The 19549-nt window shown below is 35.1% G+C and overlaps 1 protein-coding gene across 1 annotated transcript in view; it reads right to left on the bottom strand.

Moving 5' to 3' along the window:
- The window catches only part of syn3 (synapsin III), a 300701-nt gene that overhangs the window by 99445 nt on the left and 181707 nt on the right, over positions 1–19549 (bottom strand). The gene's annotated exons all lie outside the window — the stretch shown is intronic.

The raw sequence follows: 19549 nt of genomic DNA, 5'->3' as shown, positions 1-19549 counted from the left end.
CGGAAGAAAGACTAATCCCGTTTACCGCTTTGTCCCCATGGAAGGCTGGAGGTGGAACAAAACACGTGTTTATAGACAGGAAATGGGCGGAAATGAAGGTCCCAAATGATCAAAATAAATGGAACATTTAAAGCAGGGGTGTCAAAAAGTGCGGCCTGGCACGTTCTAAAAATAAAAAAAAACAACATAAAAAAGTATAAAGAAAAGATCAAACAGGTGGAATGTAACATAAAAAAGTTATCATGTAGGCATTTTTTTTTACTTTAAAACTGTCATTGCTCAAAATATAATAATGCATCAAAATCATTGTTGTTATTAATTATTGATCGATTTGAAGCTCCAATTAATTGACATTAAATATTACACTTTAAATGTTATTGGGGAGCGGGGGGAAATTGCATATTTTGTGTGTTTGTCAGGATTTTCTTTCATTACAATAGTATACACAAAAAATAAAAAAATTTAAAAACATTTTTTTTAAATTAAATTTTTTTGAAAAGAATTTAAAAAAAAAAAAGTTTACCCTAACCCTAACCCTAACCCTAATCTTAACCCTAACCCTAACCCTAATCTTAACCCTAACCCTAACCCTAACCCTAAAAAAAATGTTAATTGTTAAAATTGTTTAAAAAAATTAAAAACATTTAAAATTGTTTTAAATTGTTTTAAAAAATGTTACAAATTTAAAAAAAATTTAAAAACATTTTTTAAAAATTAAAAAAATTTGAAAATAATTTTTTACCTTGAAAAAAATATTTTACCTTGAAATTTTTTTTGTACCTTGAAAATCATTTTTTACCTTGAAAAAAAAATTTTACCTTGAAAATTTTTTTGTACCTTGAAAATCATTTTTTACCTTGAAAAAATGTTTTTACCTTGAAAAAAAAATTTTACCTTGAAAATTTTTTTGTACCTTGAAAATCATTTTTTACCTTGAAAAAAAAATTTGACCATGGATCTCAGGAAACAGAGTGGACCGACACCAGCAGATGACATGGCACCCCAAACCATCACCCAACCATGCAAATTTTGCATTTCCTTTGGAAATCGAGGTCCCAGAGTCTGGAGAAGACAGGAGAGGCACAGGATCCACGTTGCCTGAAGTCTAGTGTAAAGTTTCCACCATCAGTGATGGTTTGGGGTGCCATGTCATCTGCTGGTGTCGGTCCACTCTGTTTCCTGAGATCCAGGGTCAACGCAGCCGTCTACCAGCAAGTTTTAGAGCACTTCATGCTTCCTGCTGTTGACCTGCTCTATGGAGATGGAGATTTCAAGTTCCAACAGGACTTGGCGCCTGCACACAGCGCAAAATCTACCCGTGCCTGGTTTACGGACCATGGTATTTCTGTTCTAAATTGGCCCGCCAACTCCCCTGACCTTAGCCCCATAGAAAATCTGTGGGGTATTGTGAAAAGGAAGATGCAGAATGCCAGACCCAAAAACGCAGAAGAGTTGAAGGCCACTATCAGAGCAACCTGGGCTCTCATAACACCTGAGCAGTGCCAGAAACTCATCGACTCCATGCCACGCCGCATTAACGCAGTAATTGAGGCAAAAGGAGCTCCAACCAAGTATTGAGTATTGTACATGCTCATATTTTTCATTTTCATACTTTTCAGTTGGCCAACATTTCTAAAAATCCCTTTTTTGTATTAGCCTTAAGTAATATTCTAATTTTGTGACACACGGAATTTTGGATTTTCATTTGTTGCCACTTCAAATCATCAAAATTAAATGAAATAAACATTTGAATGCATCAGTCTGTGTGCAATGAATAAATATAATGTACAAGTTACACCTTTTGAATGCAATTACTGAAATAAATCAAGTTTTTCAAAATATTCTAATTTACTGGCTTTTACCTGTATATACATATATATGTATATGTATACATATATATGTATATGTATACATATATATGTGAGTTACTATTTTTAAAGGTACAAAATGTTAGAGTCTATTAGTTAGAGGGCGCCCTTGTGGGTGTTGTCATGTTCCATGTCTACGGTCAGTCCCGCTGTCTCACGCCGGTCCTCGCTGCTCGCCCCCCCCCCCCCCCCCCCGAATATGTGCGGCGGCCGGTTACCTTGGTCTCGCATGACAAGGAAGTATTTTATTGTGGACGCTGGTGACGGGGTCACGACCACCCGTGAGTCTGCTTCCCGGATACCTCCACTTTACGTCTGATGACAGGAGCGTTAGTGTGGTCGCCATCTGTGGGAGTGTTCAGCGGCGTGATATCATGTCTGATCCAAGTGGAACATCGGGGTACCGTCTACATCCGAGTACCCTGCCGTGTCAGAGTTTAATAAGTCAACTTTAGCTTCATTTTGAAATATCTGATAGTCCAATTGTTGAAAATGTGCCGCTTTTGCAGAATACAGTAGGAAAGGGCCCGTTCCTCGCGGGTTACCTGACACACGAGACGTGACGAATTAGAGGCTATCCACTTCAGCCAACATATAGCAATATAATGTTGGATATCTTAAAATGTGTTTTGTGGCAATTCCGACTTTGACCTATGTAGCGTGGCGCTTTCCATCATTTTCAGCAGACTGCATTCCAAAATGATTGACCCCCCCTACATCTCTTCCTCTCCCGCGAGATCCACCCAGGAATCCCTTTCCTACTGTGTTTTGGGGCTTTCCATTGGCCAAAATCCCCCATAATGCAACAAAATGTGCACAAATTCCCCCGTTCAAATGTTCTCGTAATCAGACAATTATTTCGGTATATGAGATGGAAACCCCGAAAAGGGACAAGCGGTAGAAAATGGATGGATGGATGAATGTTTGGACTGTCATCTGCAGTCTTCACCTGGCCATTGTGACATGTTGCCTATCAGCTGTTCTTATAGGCGTGGTCGACCAGGCACACGTTTGAATTTGTTACTTTCTGGGCCGATGATTTTGCCGTTGTCTCGGTCTATGATGATATTTATTTGGCAATGATCTGATATGTCTGATTTGAAGTTTTCCTGTTGGGATTTTTGTTTTAAGCTTCTTGTTCAACCTTCCAGTTGTTTCTTTTTCACATTCTTTCTGATGTTCTGTCCTCCATGTTTCTCTCATGTATGATTTTTAGCATGATTTACACGGGATTTCATAAATGATATTGTTCTATTTTGTCTTTTGGATGTACAAGTAACTTGTCTTGTTTTTTGTGTGAGGTTGAACTGTTGTGTTTATTTTGTGTTACGCTGTATTGGTTCTCTTATTCCAATGTATGGTGAGGTTTTGACCTATTTGTTTTTTTATTTCAGGTTTTTTGATGGCCCAGGTCGCATATTGGCAGGTGACCCTTCTGGAGACGACTGCAGATGACAGTCGAAACCAAAAACAAAATCCTTCTAATACACCAAAAATTTGGTCTGATTACAAGAAAATTTTTAATTAAAGCTGCAAGCAGCGTTGGTCGGGCCCGCATATTTGGCAGGTGCTAGTCCTAAGTGTCCCAATACTTTTGTCTACTTTTAGTCTGAAGTGTCCCAAGACTTTTGTCTAGTGTACCTACCTTGTCTGCATTGTGTGGGCACGCTGGTGCTGCCTGCTTTTAAGCAGCCATCTTACAAAAACAGGAGCGCAGCAGCATCAGCGCAGCGGTTCTTTGAAGGCTAATAAAATCAAAACCGGAGCAGTTATAAAAAAAGCGCTTCTGTTGTTGTAATCACAAGGGTTCAATCTCTCTCCTGTGTTAGTTTGAAGGCGAAACGACAAACGCGCTCAGAGGAGTTCGTTTTTGAAGGAAGGTGACCGGTTTTTACAAAAATTTTGTTTTGAAGGGGGAATAGCAAACTTCCTGTTGATTTTTGCTGGGGGTTGTCAATTTATGAAATGTAGGTCTAAGTGAGACCTACATAGAGGTTTTTGTTTCATCTCACTCCGACCTTCCCAGTGGGAGTTACAGGCAGTTTTGTCAGATTTGTCATCCGAGGAGCAGTTTTTTGTGCGTTTTATAAAAAAATTGCTGTATAGCACAATTTTTAGATTTGGGGTTAGGTTTTTTCATTAGATCCCAGTTTTAGCCAGTCCTGATGTGTGTGTTCAGTTTGGTGAGTTTTGAAGCATGTTAAGGGGGTCAAATTACAGCTCAAAGAAGCAAAAGTGACTGTTTTTAGTAATTTTTTGTGTTGAAGGGGGAATAGCCAACTTCCTGTTGATTTTAGCCCGAGAATGTACCATTATGAAAGCTAGGTCTGAGTCAGACGTACATAGAGGTTTTTGTTTCATGTCTCTCCAACCTTTCTAGTGGGAGTTACAGGCAGTCTAGTTTTTTTTTTCCTAGGGGGCGCTAGAGCGCAATTTTGAGTTTTGTGGTTTGTTTTTTTTACTAAAAGGCAATTTTCGCAGGTCCTGATGTGTGGGTCAAATATGGTGAGTTTTGAAGCATGTTAAGTGGGTCAAATTAGTGCTCAAAGAGGCGGCGGAAGAATAAAGAAAAAAGAATAATAAAACCTTACAAATTCAATAGGTCCTTATGTCCCATTGCATAAGGACTCCCTTTGGGAGTCCTTTTGCAATGGGCCGTGCGGGCCCTAATTAAAGCTGCAAGCAGCGATGGTCGGGCCCGCGTATTTGGCAGGTGCTAGTCCTAAGTGTCCCAATACTTTTGTCCAGTTTTAGTAGAACGTGTCCCAATACTTTTGTCAAGTTGTAGTCCTAAGTGTCCCAATACATTTGTCAAGTTGTAGTCCTAAGTGTCCCAATACTTTTGTCCAGTGTAAGTGTCCCAATACTTTTGTCCAGTTTTCGTCCTAAGTGTCCCAATACTTTTGTTCAGTGGTATTCCTAAGTGTCCCAATACTTTTGTCTACTTTTAGTCCGAATTGTCCCAAAACTTTTGTTTAGTGTACCTACCTTGTCTGCATAGTGTGGGCACGCTGGTGCTGCCTGCTTTTAAGCAGCCATCTTAAAAAACAGCAGCATCAGCGCAGAGGTTCTTTGAAGGGTCATAAAATCAAAACCGGAGCAGGTATCAAAACTCTTTCGTCAACTTTTAATCAGAAGGGTTCAATCTCTCTCCTGTGTGAGTTTGAAGCCGAAACGACAAACGCGCTCAGAGGAGATAATGTTTGAAGAGAAGTGACCGGTTTATAAAAAAAAATTTGTTTTGAAGGGGAAATTGCAAACTTCCTGTTGATTTTTGCTGAGGGTTGTCAATCTATGAAAAGTAGGTCTAAGTGAGACCTACATAGAGGTTTTTGTTTCATGTCTCTCCGACCTTCCCAGTGGGAGTTACAGGCAGTTTTGTCATTTTTTTCTTCCGAGGAGCAGTTTTTTCAGCGTTTAGAGCGCAATTTTGAGATTTGGGGTTAGGTTTTTTTATTAGATCGCAAGTTTAGCCAGTCCTGATGTGTGTGTTCAGTTTAGTGAGTTTTGAAGCATGTTAAGGGGGTCAAATTACAGCGTAAAGAGGCAAAAGTGACTGTTTTTAGTACTTTTTTGTCTTGAAGGGGGAATTGCCAACTTCCTGTTGATTTTAGCCCGAGAATGTACTATTATGAAAGCTAGGTCTGAGTCAGACCTACATAGAGGTTTTTGTTTCATGTCTCTCCGACCTTCCTAGTAGGAGTTACAGGCAGTCTAGTTTTTTTTCCCTAGGGGGCGCTAGAGCGCAATTTTGAGTTTTGCTGTTTGGTTTTTTCATCAAAAGGCAATTTTCGCAGGTCCTGACGTGTGGGTCAAATATGGTGAGTTTTGAAGCATGTTAAGTGGGTCAAATCGCAGCTCAAAGAGGCGGCCGGTATAATAATAATAATAAAACCTTAGAAATTCAATAGGTCCTTATGTCCCATTGCATAAGGACTCCCTGTGGGAGTCCTTATGCAATGGGCCATGCGGGCCCTAAAAAGTATATGAATTGAATGAATGTCTTGGTTGCTTTGTTGGGTCTGCTCCTGCCTCTGGCAATGCTCACCCCACCCCAGCAGATGATAATAATAATAATCGATTTTATTTGTAAAAAGCACTTTACATTGAGTAAACAACCTCAAAGTGCTAGTGTATTGAAAAAATAAAAATAAAAATATAATAAAATATTAATACAAATAAAAACTAGAACAGCCAATTAGCTAGAACTAGTATGCATATGTCTAAAAAAAAAAGCTTTTTTAAAAGGAAGGGTTTTCAAGCCTTTTTTAATAGCATCCACAGTCTGTGGTGCCCTCAGGTGGAAGGGGAACTGCACTTTTTGAGGGGGAATTTTGCCCATCAATCACTATCTTTATGTAAGACAAGAACACATATGTTTTTCTTTTGTTACGCATTCTAAATAAAAAATAAACACTAGCAGAAGTCAGCTAACAACAAAGTCATTAAAAGTTCTCTATTCTGCCCATTAAGCCCTCTAAAAAAGCTCCAAAAAATGCCAATACTGTTGTGAACTGAATTTTAATTAGCGATACTGTTATTATAGGCGCTAATGCCGAGGAACTACTTTTAGCAGCGCCGTGATCACACAGAGAGCTAACTAGCTTATGCTAATAGTAATAATAATAATAGATTTTATTTGTAAAAAGCACTTTCCATTGAGCAAACAACCTCAAAGTGCTACAGTGTATTAAAAAAATAAATACAAATATCATAGAAATAAATACAAATATCATAGAAATAAATAAAAATAAAAACTAGAACTAGCACGCATATATATAAAAAAAGGCTCTTTTTTTATTTATTTTTTTAAAAGGAAGGGTTTTCAAGCCTTTTTTAATAGCATCCACAGTCTGTGGTGCCCTCAGGTGGTCAGGGAGAGCGTTCCACAGCCTAAGAGCGGCGGAGCAGAAAGCCTGGTCTCCCATTGTTCGTAGCTTTGTCCTCGGAGGTTGGAGAAGGTTAGTTTGTCCGGAGCGGAGGTGTCGAGTGGAGGATTTGGGGGTGAGTAGTTCTTTGAGGTAGAGGGGTGTTGTTGTTGTTTTACTTTTGTAGCTGTATGTAGAAGTGGCTGGTTGCATCATGTCTTTAATATCCTTTGTGTTCTTTGATGTTTCCCTCTTACAGACATGCTTATGTGTGCTATGGCTATGAGGTTGTTTCCCCCCCTTGGCCTCAGTTTAGACTGAATATTGTATTTTCTTGTGAGCCAAGCTAAGGAGAGGCACCGTGACCCAACATCACAGGGCTGCAGAAAAAGGGTCTTGAGTCGGTCCAAGGCCGAACACTTTCTGCCTTGGCAAGAAGCCTCCTTCCCTCCCAGCGGGGCGATCTCTTCAAGCTTCCTCTCTTCCCCTCAGCCTGTCAGTGGCATGAAAGGTATTTCCTCCGACTCACCGCTTTGTTCTCCTTTGTCAGCCGCTCAAACCTTTGATACGCAGAGCTGCAGTCTGCACCACAAGCCTCTCAGAGCTTACACTAGGACTACCACATAAAACATCATTTTGTATGTTTCAACAATGTCTCCACATACTAAATGTAAACATCTTAATTGTTGCCAGTGACTATGCGCTGTACTTTCCAGAGAACAGCTTCTACTTATATGACCCACTACAAACAACCTTCCCTAGTCATGACACAAAAAAAACCCTAATAATTCAACACGTAACACAACCTGCTCTATGAACTTTGTTGATATTAGCCAACCTCCATAAACAAATCTAAATAACACCCATTTAAATTCATTACGATGCATGATGGGAAAAGTGCACAACACTTTCTCCACACTTATCCCTGTTTGATGCATTTTACACGCTTGAAATTTCTGATTGATTACAAAACTTTAAGGAAGTTGTAAACAAGGTAGGAGTCAAACTTTTACATGCTCTTAATATTCAACTCTAATAATTATATATATATATATATATGTGTGTATATACATTTATATGTGTGTATGTATAGGCAAAATGTACATATATGTATAGGCTATACAGTATATATATATATATATATATATATACATATATACGCACATCCATGGATATACGCACATATATATTCATATATACATATATATATATATACAAATATTATACATATTTATATATGTGTATAGGCTATATTTGTAAACAAATATATTCAAATATCTATAAACACATATCTATCTATATATATACAAATATTATACATATTTATATATGTGTATAGGCTATATTTGTAAACAAATATATTCAAATATCTATAAACACATATCTATCTATATATACATATATATATACCTCTCTATATATATATTTATATATATATATATGCATATATATATATATATATATATATATATATATACATCTATACACATATATATATATATATATATATATATACATATATATATATATATACACACACACACAAATATATATGTATATATATGTACATATATGTATACATATGCATATATGTGCATAAATGTCTATGTATACATATGTATATATCCATCCATCCATCCATTTTCTACCGCTTATTCCCTTCGGGGTCGCGGGGGGCGCTGGAGCCTATCTCAGCTACAATTGGGCGGAAGGCGGGGTACACCCTGGACAAGTCACCACCTCATCGCAGGGCCATATGTATATATATATATATATATATATATATATATATATATATATATATATATATATATATATATATATATATAAATATATATATATATATATATATACACACACATACACACCATTTTTAACACACACACACATATATATATATGTATACACATATATACACACACACACATATATATATATATATATATATATATATATATATACACACACATACACACCCTTTTTAACACACACACATATATATATATGTATACACATATATACACACACACACACATATATATATATATATATATATGTAAAAGGGGTGTGTATGTGTGTGTGTGTATATATATATATATATATAAAATATTTCTAAGTGTAATATTTGATGTGAAGTAATGGGAAGCTTGAATATGTCAATAATTCATAACAACATTGATTTTGATGCATTATTATTTTTTAGCAATGACTGCTATAAGTACAAAAACAGATTTGTGTTATTATGGTCAACATTGCAACTTTTTTCTTGTTACATTTTGCCTGCATACTCTTTTATTCCACTTTTGTAACAGTATTTTTTAGAATGTGCTGCGGGCCGCAAATGGCCCTTGGGCCACACTTTGGACACCATGTCCAATCCAAAATAACCCCAGTATCAGTAACATACTACATCAGCAGATACATACAAACACACGTTAGCAGCGTTTGGCATTTAAAATGATGATGAATGAAGTGGACAATAATAATAAACACTGATCAAACATGTATAAGAAACCCCCCCGTTTTACTGGAATCCTTTTTTTTTTTTTTTTACATTTAAGAATAAAAAAATACTCAGATTGTCAATAATTCTCCCCAAATATGTTTTCATATCTGACAAGGCTTTTATTTATCCTTCTAATGCAGTGCTGTTCGCCTACAGTACGTCACCTCTTCTCACCTGTCAACATTTTACATTTATGCTGGGAAATCCAGTTTTTGTCCTTCTTCCAAATATCGCTTATTGACCTCCTTGACTCCTAATAATCGGTATCAGTATCGGACCTGAAAAAAACATATCTGTCTACCTCTGTATTAAAAAGTTCAAGTAGCAATGACTGTCACACACACACACACACACACACACTAGGTGTGGCGAAATTATTCCCTGCATTTGACCCATCACCCTTGCTCACCCCCTGGGAGGTGAGGGGAGCAGTGAGCAGCGGCGGTGGCCGCGCCCGGGGAATCCTTTTTGGTGATTTAACCCCCAATTCCAAGCCTTGATGCTGAGTGCCAAGCAGGGAGGTAATGGCTCCCATTTTTATAGTCTTTGGTATGACTCGGCCGGGGTTTGAACTCACAACCTACCCATCTTAAACCAATGACGGCGGTCCTGGGGACTATTTGGAATTCGGGGGTATTTCAGACTGAAAATGACTAAATTGCTGTGATAAGTGCTAATTGACGCTTGCCCGCGCGTGGGAAGGTGCGGTATGTTTGGAATGTTGTCTTTTGAGTGAAACCGTTTGTTCCGTGGACTTCCCCCCCCGGCCCTCATCTCCACATTTGGGCACACAAAAGTCCAGTCCCGCATGCCGATGTCAGGCATGTCACGTCCGTGTTATTCCAGATGTGAGGTGGGCGGCTGCGGTGGTATGTGACAGGGCATTATCAGCCATGCCTTCCCCTCGGGGGTGTCTGTTGCTTTAAGAGCGGGCCCACACCAAATGTTACAGTCTTCTAATCTGCAGCCAGGAACACAATTTGTTTTTTTTTTAAGTCAGAATACTTTTTCATGTGACTCATGTGTGGGGAATAGAATTTATTTACCATTTTGTACCATCACCACCTTAAAGAGGAACTGCACTTTTTGAGGGGGGATTTTGCCTATCAATCACTATCTTTATGTAAGACAAGAACGCATATGTTTTTCTTTTGTTACGCATTCTAAATCGAAAATAAACACTAGCAGAAGTCAGCTAACAACAAAGTCATTAAAAGTTCTCTTTTCTGCCCATTAAGCCCTCTAAAAAAGCTCCAAAAAATGCCAACAATACTGTTGTGAACTGAATTTTAAATAGCGATACTGTTATTATAGGCACTAATGCCGAGGCACTACTTTTAGCAGCGATGTTCTGTCCTCCATGTTTCTCTCATGTATGATTTTTAGCATGATTTACACGAGATTTCATAAATGATATTGTTCTATTTTGTCTTTTGGATGTACAAGTAACTTGTCTTGTTTTTTGTGTGAGGTTGAACTGTTGTGTTTATTTTGTGTTACGCTGTATTGGTTCTCTTATTCTAATGTATGGTGAGGTTTTGACCTATTTGTTTTTTTATTTCAGGTTTTTCTTTGTTCTCTTTTCCTTGTTTTTTACTTGTTGTCCCCCCTTTTTTGATGGCCCAGGTCGGATATTGGCAGGTGACCCTTTCTGGAGACGACTGCAGAAACAAAATCCTTCTAATACACCAAAAATTTGGTCTGATTACAAGAACATTTTTAAAAAAGTATATGAATTGAATGAATGTCTTGGTTGCTTTGTTGGGTCTGCTCCTGCCTCTGGCAATGCTCACCCCACCCCAGCAGATGATAATAATAATAATCGATTTTATTTGTAAAAAGCACTTTACATTGAGTAAACAACCTCAAAGTGCTACAGTGTATTGAAAAAATAAAAATAAAAATATAATAAAAAATTAATACAAATAAAAACTAGAACAGCCAATTAGCTAGAACTAGTATGCATATGTTTTAAAAAAAGATTTTTTAAAAGGAAGGGTTTTCAAGCCTTTTTCAATAGCATCCACAGTCTGTGGTGCCCTCAGGTGGAAGGGGAACTGCACTTTTTGAGGGGGAATTTTGCCTATCAATCACTATCTTTATGTAAGACAAGAACACATATGTTTTTCTTTTGTTACGCATTCTAAATCATAAATAAACACTAGCAGAAGTCAGCTAACAACAAAGTCATTAAAAGTTCTCTATTCTGCCCATTAAGTCCTCTAAAAAAGCTCAAAAAATTGCCAACAATACTGTTGTGAACTGAATTTTAATTAGCGATACTGTTATTATAGGCGCTAATGCCGAGGAACTACTTTTAGCAGCGCCGTGATCACACAGAGAGCTAACTAGCTTATGCTAATAATTATAATAATAATAATAATAGATTTTATTTGTAAAAAGCACTTTCCATTGAGCAAACAACCTCAAAGTGCTACAGTGTATTAAAAAAATAAAATAAAAATATCATAGAAATAAATAAAAATAAAAACTAGAACTAGCACGCATATATAAAAAAAGGCTCTTTTTCTAATTTTTTTTTTAAAGGAAGGGTTTTTAAGCCTTTTTTAAAAAGCATTCACAGTCTGTGGTGCCCTCAGGGGGTCAGGGAGAGCGTTCCACAGACTGGGAGCAGGCGGAGCAGAAAGCCCGGTCTCCCATTGTTCGTAGCTTTGTCCTCGGAGGTTAGTCTGTCCGGAGGATTTGGGGGTGAGCAGTTCTTTGAGGTAGAGGGGGGGGGGGGGGGCATTTCCATGGAGGCACTGGTGCTGCTTTATTGACATATTGAGCTGCTGCATCGCCTCTGAGTTGGTGAAAGTTAGTTCCAGATAATAAATCATGCCTCCCACCTGGATAGTAGAAGGTTGCGGACATAAACCCACAAGTTGGTCAACTTTGACAACCAACTTAGACCCGGAGATGGCCAGAAAGACACCAAAAGATGCTCGTTAGCAGCACTTTTTTCTAACCCTTTGTAATGATTATGATTAATTCTTCATCTAAACGGGAAGATATAAACATCCCATCAGTCTTTATCCCAGTGAGAGCAGAAATTGTACAGTAAGTGATTGTTTTATTATGTTGGTGGTTTGTATATTTTGTTTAGCACTTAGCAATACTGCTACTTGAAGGGTCTGTTTAGCACACAGCTTCTAAAACTTGTAGATCCTCCTCCTTATATTCAGGTTCAAAAATTTAAGTTTTCGGACCATAATTTGTCCTAAAGTAGTCTTTGTTGTCTCTCATCAAGTCTGCCATGATTAGTAGTCTCGTTGTTGTTGAAGGGAAAGGGGAATGTTGTGATGCGTCTGTGAAATTAAAATGAGCAAAATACGTACATATCACATGTTATTATGAATGTTACTAGATACTACATATATACTTACAGCGTGTATATAAAACGTTGATGGAGGTTTTTTTTAGAGCGCCTTATAGGTGGAATATAGCGACCTACATTGGCTCCATTGTTTAAAAAAAACAACAAGATTTTAAGCCAAATAAGGCGAGTCCAAAGTGTGACCTCGGGTCCATTTGCGGCACACAGCTATTTTTTGAACAAACCGCGAAATATTTTAAAAATACGATAAAATAAATGTTTTGAAAATGTAAAATAAAGTGGAATAAAAGAGCAACTCATGAAGGACATTGTGAAAAATTAACACGCCGCCGTATGCTTAAAAAGAGCAAACTATGTAAATATTACATGTTATTATGAATGTTACTAGATAGTACATTACATATATACTTACAGCACAGTTATAATAATGGAGATTTTGGGATATGTATTTCAATCTAACACTGCTACATGATGCTTAGTGTTTGACTAAAGCTGCATCTGTTTAGCACACAGCTTCTAAAGCTTGTAGATCATCCTCCTTATATTCAGGTTCAAAAATATAAGTTTCTGGATCATCATTTGTCCCAAAGTAGTCTTTGTTGTCTCTCATGGCTATGATTAGTAGTCTTGTTGTTGAAGGAAAACATTGTGAAAAATTAACTTAGAGCAAAATACGTAAATATTACATGTTATTATGAATGTTACTAGATACTACATTACATATATACTTACAGCACAGTTATAATAATGGAGATTTTGGGATATGTATTTCATTCTAATACTGCTACATGTTGCTTAGTGTTTGACTAAAGCTGCATCTGTTTAGCACACAGCTTCTAAAACTTGTAGATCATCCTCCTTATATTCAGGTTCAAAACTATAAGTTTCTGGATCATCATTTGTCCCAAAGTAGTCTTTGTTGTCTCTCATGGCTATGATTAGTAGTGTTGTTGTTGAAGGAAAAAAGAGAACATTGTGAAAAATTAACTTAGAGCAAAATACGTGAATATTACATGTTATTATGAATGTTACTAGATACTACATTACATATATACTTACAGCACAGTTTTAATAATGGAGATTTTGGGATATGTATTTCATTCTAATACTGCTACATGATGCTTAGTGTTTGACTAAAGCTGCATCTGTTTAGCACACAGCTTCTAAAACTTGTAGATCATCCTCCTTATATTCAGGTTCAAAACTATAAGTTTCTGGATCATCATTTGTCCCAAAGTAGTCTTTGTTGTCTCTCATGGCTATGATTAGTAGTGTTGTTGTTGAAGGAAAAAAGCGAACATTGTGAAAAATTAACTTAGAGCAAAATACGTAAATATTACATGTTATTATGAATGTTACTAGATACTACATTACATATATACTTACAGCACAGTTTTAATAATGGAGATTTTGGGACATGTATTTCAATCTAACACTGCTACATGATGCTTAGTGTTTGACTAAAGCTGCATCTGTTTAGCACACAGCTTCTACAACTTGTCGATCATCCTCCTTATATTCAGGTTCAAAAATATAAGTTTCTGGATCATCATTTGTCCCAAAGTAGTCTTTGTTGTCTCTCATGGCTATGATTAGTAGTGTTGTTGTTGAAGGAAAAAAGCGAACATTGTGAAAAATTAACTTAGAGCAAAATACGTAAATATTACATGTTATTATGAATGTTACTAGATACTACATTACATATATACTTACAGCACAGTTTTAATAATGGAGATTTTGGGATATGTATTTCATTCTAATACTGCTACATGATGCTTAGTGTTTGACTAAAGCTGCATCTGTTTAGCACACAGCTTCTAAAACTTGTAGATCATCCTCCTTATAATCAGGTTCAAAACTATAAGTTTCTGGATCATCATTTGTCCCAAAGTAGTCTTTGTTGTCTCTCATGGCTATGATTAGTAGTGTTGTTGAAGGAAAAAAGCGAACATTGTGAAAAATTAACTTAGAGCAAAATACGTAAATATTACATGTTATTATGAATGTTACTAGATACTACATTACATATATACTTACAGCACAGTTATAATAATGGAGATTTTGGGATATTTTTAGAATGAATTACAAATTATGTTACCTCCATTGTTAGCTGACTACATTATTTATGATTTAGAATGCATTCATAAATAAATACATGTGTTCTTGTATTATGTAAGGATTGTGAATGATTGGCAAAATAAATAAAAAAAGGTGCTGTTTCCCTTTAAGGTCATCGTTTCCTCTCATTTGCACGACGCGCCGACAAACGATTGACGTCAAATAAAAAAAGCGTAAGATGAACGGCGGTCGACTTGATTATCCCCGGCCGGGTTACATAACAGCGAGCGTCGTCATTCCTTAACATAGCCCTCCGCAGATAAGCCTCTGCAGCGGGGGCGCGGGTTCACCAACGCGGCGAGAGGCGGCGGAAGACCGCTTTAATTGGCTCGTTTAACCCCGGCCGCGGCGCTCCGTCGAGCCCTTGGCGAGTGGAGACGGATTAGAGGAGACAGCGGATGCTGCCTTCAAGGTCACGCGGGCAGGGTGGGGAAGCGCGGCGTCGTGTATTACTACGTCCATGCACGTATCTGCAGCCTCGCGTGCTATGGTGGAAGAAATGTGGACGTTTACGTCAACATTCAGCCCTTAAACAAATGAACTCACACTATTTATCATCAGATCTAAAATGCAATTAAAGCGCAATTAAACAGAATATTACGGAGCCCTTAAAGGGACATGGGGGAAAACATTTTTTATAATTTTTTAATTTTAATTTTATTAAAACATTTTTTTTTTAAATCATAATTTTTTATTTTTGGCATGTATCTCGTGCACACGAGATACATAAAAAAAATCAATCTTTTTTTTTTTTTTTTTTTTTTTAGACATGAGATAGTTTCTCGTGCACATGAGGTACATATCTAAAAAAAAAAAAAATGTAAATAAAAAATTATTAAAAATTTTTTTTTCCCCATGTCCCGCCGTAGAATATTGTTTTTTTGTAAAAAGACGAGAAAAAAACACAATTTTTTCTTTCCACATTTGTTTTATTTTGCCGATTTTTGCTCTTTTTTAGGGGTTATTTTTTTAATTTTTTCTGCAACAGACCCCAACACATCACATGTCACTGCAAAGTCCCTCATGTCTTCTACAAAGGACATTTGATATAAAGCAGGGGGGGTCCAAACTTCAAAAAACTGAAAAATCAAAAGCATGCACCGCCCCGTTTTGATATTTTCATTTTCAATATATTGTTGTTTTTTTGCAGTTGCAAGTCCAAGACGTTAGATGGCAGTAGTGTATCGTTTTTTTGTTGTTGTTGTTGCGCCCTGAAGAGTGTTAATACTGTAAGTACTGGGGCCGTGCCAGCGCTTCACCCGCCTGCTCCCAGTGCCACCCGCACCGGTTTAAATGTAGCTTTAAGACGTAGATAAAGGGGTTTCACTATGTATGTAAAGTCTTATTACACACCAGCTGTTTGGTTGCAACGTGCAACTTAGGTTTCGCTAAGGTGTTAAAATCGCCATGTAAAATTGCTAATGCTAATCGGTAGCATGTCAATAGCAGAGCCAATGTATATTAGCATCAAGCTAGTGCAGTTTTGCGTCGGAGCATTTGCTGAGTCGAGTTCTTTTTCGGCGTTGAAAACTGCAACATTGCCCTGGAGGTAAAAAAATTAATTAAATAAAAATAATAATAATTAAAAAAATTAAAAAAAAAAATTATATATATATATAATTTTTATTTTTTTTTGGCCCAGTTTTTAATGTTTAATATATATATATATATATATATATATATATATATATATATATATATATATATATATATATATATATATATATATATATATATATATATTTATATATTAGGGGGGGATTAAATAAATAAAATGGATTTTATCACCATTATAAAATAAAATAAATATATATATATATATATATATATATATGTATGTATATATATATATATATACACATATATACATATATTATTTTTTCATGGCCCAGTTTTTAATGGCAAGCCCCCCCGCGCCCCCACAAAATATGCAAACTTTCCCTCCCCCAAAAAATCAGAGTGGAGTATGTGATGTGAAGTAATTGGAGCCTTAATTAGGTCAATAATTCATAACAACATTGATTTTAATTCAGTATTATTTTTTGAACAATTGTATTTTTTTCTCCCACTAAAATTCTTGGTGATCTACTCATAAAAGTGTTAAAAAATTTATTTTTTTCTACTTTAAATGCTTTATCAACTTCAGATCTATCCACCGATGATACGGTTTTTTTTTTAATTATTTTGTATTATTTTATTCTGTTTTGTTGGTTGTATGCTTTTTTTGTCAAATAAAACTTTTTTTCCCCAAGCAAACAAACAAATAATGCAATATTTCCCTAAAAAATATTTCAAAGTGTAAAATTTGATGTAATGTAACTGTAGCCTTAAATATGTCAATAAGACATAACATTGATTTTGATGCATCATTATTTTTTAGCAATAATTGCTATAAAGAGAAAATCAGCTTTGTGTTATTAGAGTCAACATTTCATCTGTTTGCTCTTGTAGGGCCCTGGGGCCACATTTTTGACACGTCCGATATAAAGGCTGTGTGTCCTTTACAGAGGACAAAAAAGCATTAAAACTAACTGTTAAATTGACAATCAAAAAAGTCAAAGGGTTACAAAGTACACTAAGGTCCCTCCTATGTTTAACATATTATACAGTGTAAGACAAATATATATGTATGTATATATAGAGAGATTTTTTTTTTAAACAAATATTTCTATTTTTAATGAAAAAACAAATATATATATATAAATATTTATTTTTTTCATTAAATATATATATCATTTTTTTATGAAAAAAATAAAATAATGAAAATAAAAAAAAATAAAAATAAAATATTATTATTTTGTCCAGCTAAAGATGGACATAACATTGTTTTTCCAAGCAAGGAAGAAAGTGAGCATGGAGGACATCGCTGGGAAGAAGTAGCGGATGATACTCATGGAATTAAAGAACGAAATCATCCAAAAAAATGGAGTCAGTTTAAAAAGGTACTGCTAGCCTGCACTACCTTGAAGGAGGAGTAAACATAACATATATTACTATAGTATTTATAATAACTATATTTGATTAAATGAAGAGAATAATTATTATTGTGAGAATAAGTGAATAATGGGGCAGGACAGAAAAGTGTTTGCTTCTTCCTGCTCCTTTTCAGACACACCATGTTTATTTGTTTCTACTTCCTGTTCCTATTGTTTTCTGCATATGAGAATATTGCATTGAGTATGCCTTAAAAAACATGGTGTAGATGGTTTGTTGTGTTGACAATAAATGGGTGAATTGAATTGAAGGAGTGCATAACGCCAGCCAAGGTAGTTATCTAAACGGCATACATTTATCCATGAAAATATGAAAAAGGTGTTGGACGGAGTAGCAGCTGGAAGAAGATAGCATAGAAATCCGCTCTCAAAGGTAAAAAAAAAAGGCTGTGACTTCATAAACTACTTTAGTTTTAGTACATGTTATTATTATTATTGTTTTCATGCAATATTTATCATTGAAAAAGTTATTTTTTTCTTTCTAAAGGTTTGTTACATGTTCCGATTTTGCTGTTTTAAAATTGATGTCAGTTTAATTGAATGGTTGACGAACTTGACGTTGTTTTGCAAATGTCAGATAGTCAAGGTTGTGTCTTTATTACCAAAGATTTTTTGGGACACTGAAGTCATGCAATTTCATTATTTTTGCGTTTTAATTTTGTCAACTGATTTTTATTTTTTATTTTATTAAATAAAGATTTGTCAGCAAAATGTGTGTGTTAAGAAAATTATTTTGTCAAAATACAGTGTTTTAAAATTCAGTGAAAAAAAATGAAAATAAAATTAAAATAAAAAATAAATTAAGTGGATAAATAATCAGTATAAAAAAAAAAGTTGATGCAGACAAAAATCAGTGTAAAACATTCAGTGTAAAAAAAAAATTCAGTTTGAAAAAATTCAAAGCAGAAAAATTAAGTTTAAAAAAAATTAGTGTAAACTTTTTTTGGGTGCAGAAAAAGTCAGTGTAAAAATATTAATTGCAGAAAAATGTAGTGTAATGTGTAAAAATAATCAGAAACCATCAGTGTAAAACACTAAGTGTATAAAATAGTGTCAAACATTTGGTGCAGAAATATTCAGTGTGAAAAGATTCAAAGTATAAAAAAATGGTGTATAACCAATTCAGTGTAAAAAAAAAATCAGTTTATAACATTTCAGTGTAAAGAAATTAAAAGTAGAAAAATTCAGTGTAAAAAAATGGTGCAGAAAAATTCAGTGCAAAAAAAAATCAGTGTATAAAAATTCGGTGTAAACAAATTAAAAGCAGAAAAATTCAGTGTAAGTAAATTGGTGCAGAAAAATTCAGTGCAAAAAAAAACAGTGAATACAAATTTGGTGTAAACAAATTAAAAGCAGAACAATTCAGTGTAAAACATTCAAAGCAGAAAAGTTTGGTGTATAAAAAGTCAGTGTAAATAAAAATGTGTAAAAAAAAATTCAGTGTATAAAAATTCAGTGTAAAAAAATTAAAAGCAGAAAAAAAATCAGCATTAAAGATTTCAGTGCAAAAATATTTGTTGCTTCAAAACTCACTTCTGATAAATGAAGACTGAAGCAATCTTGATAGTAATTTTTCTACAATTATCTTTTTTTACACACCCAATTTTAAAACGCTGTATTTTAACAAACTACATTTTTAAAAAAAACACATTTTGCCCACCAGTTTGTTTTCGATGAAATTGTCTGCATAATTTGATGTGAATAAAAATCAGTGTAAAAATAATTAAGTGGATAAAAAAATCAGCGTAAAAATAATCAGTATAAAAACAACTTTTGCTGCAGACACAAATCAGTGTAAAACATTCAGTGTAAAAAAAACAAGTTTAAAAAATTCAAAGCAAAAAAATAAAGTATAAAAT

This window comes from Nerophis lumbriciformis, linkage group LG25, assembly GCF_033978685.3.
Source record: "Nerophis lumbriciformis linkage group LG25, RoL_Nlum_v2.1, whole genome shotgun sequence".
NCBI classification, from domain to species: domain Eukaryota; kingdom Metazoa; phylum Chordata; class Actinopteri; order Syngnathiformes; family Syngnathidae; genus Nerophis; species Nerophis lumbriciformis.
The sequence above is the reverse complement of the archived record's forward strand: the minus strand, read 5'-3'. Positions and strand labels throughout refer to the sequence as shown.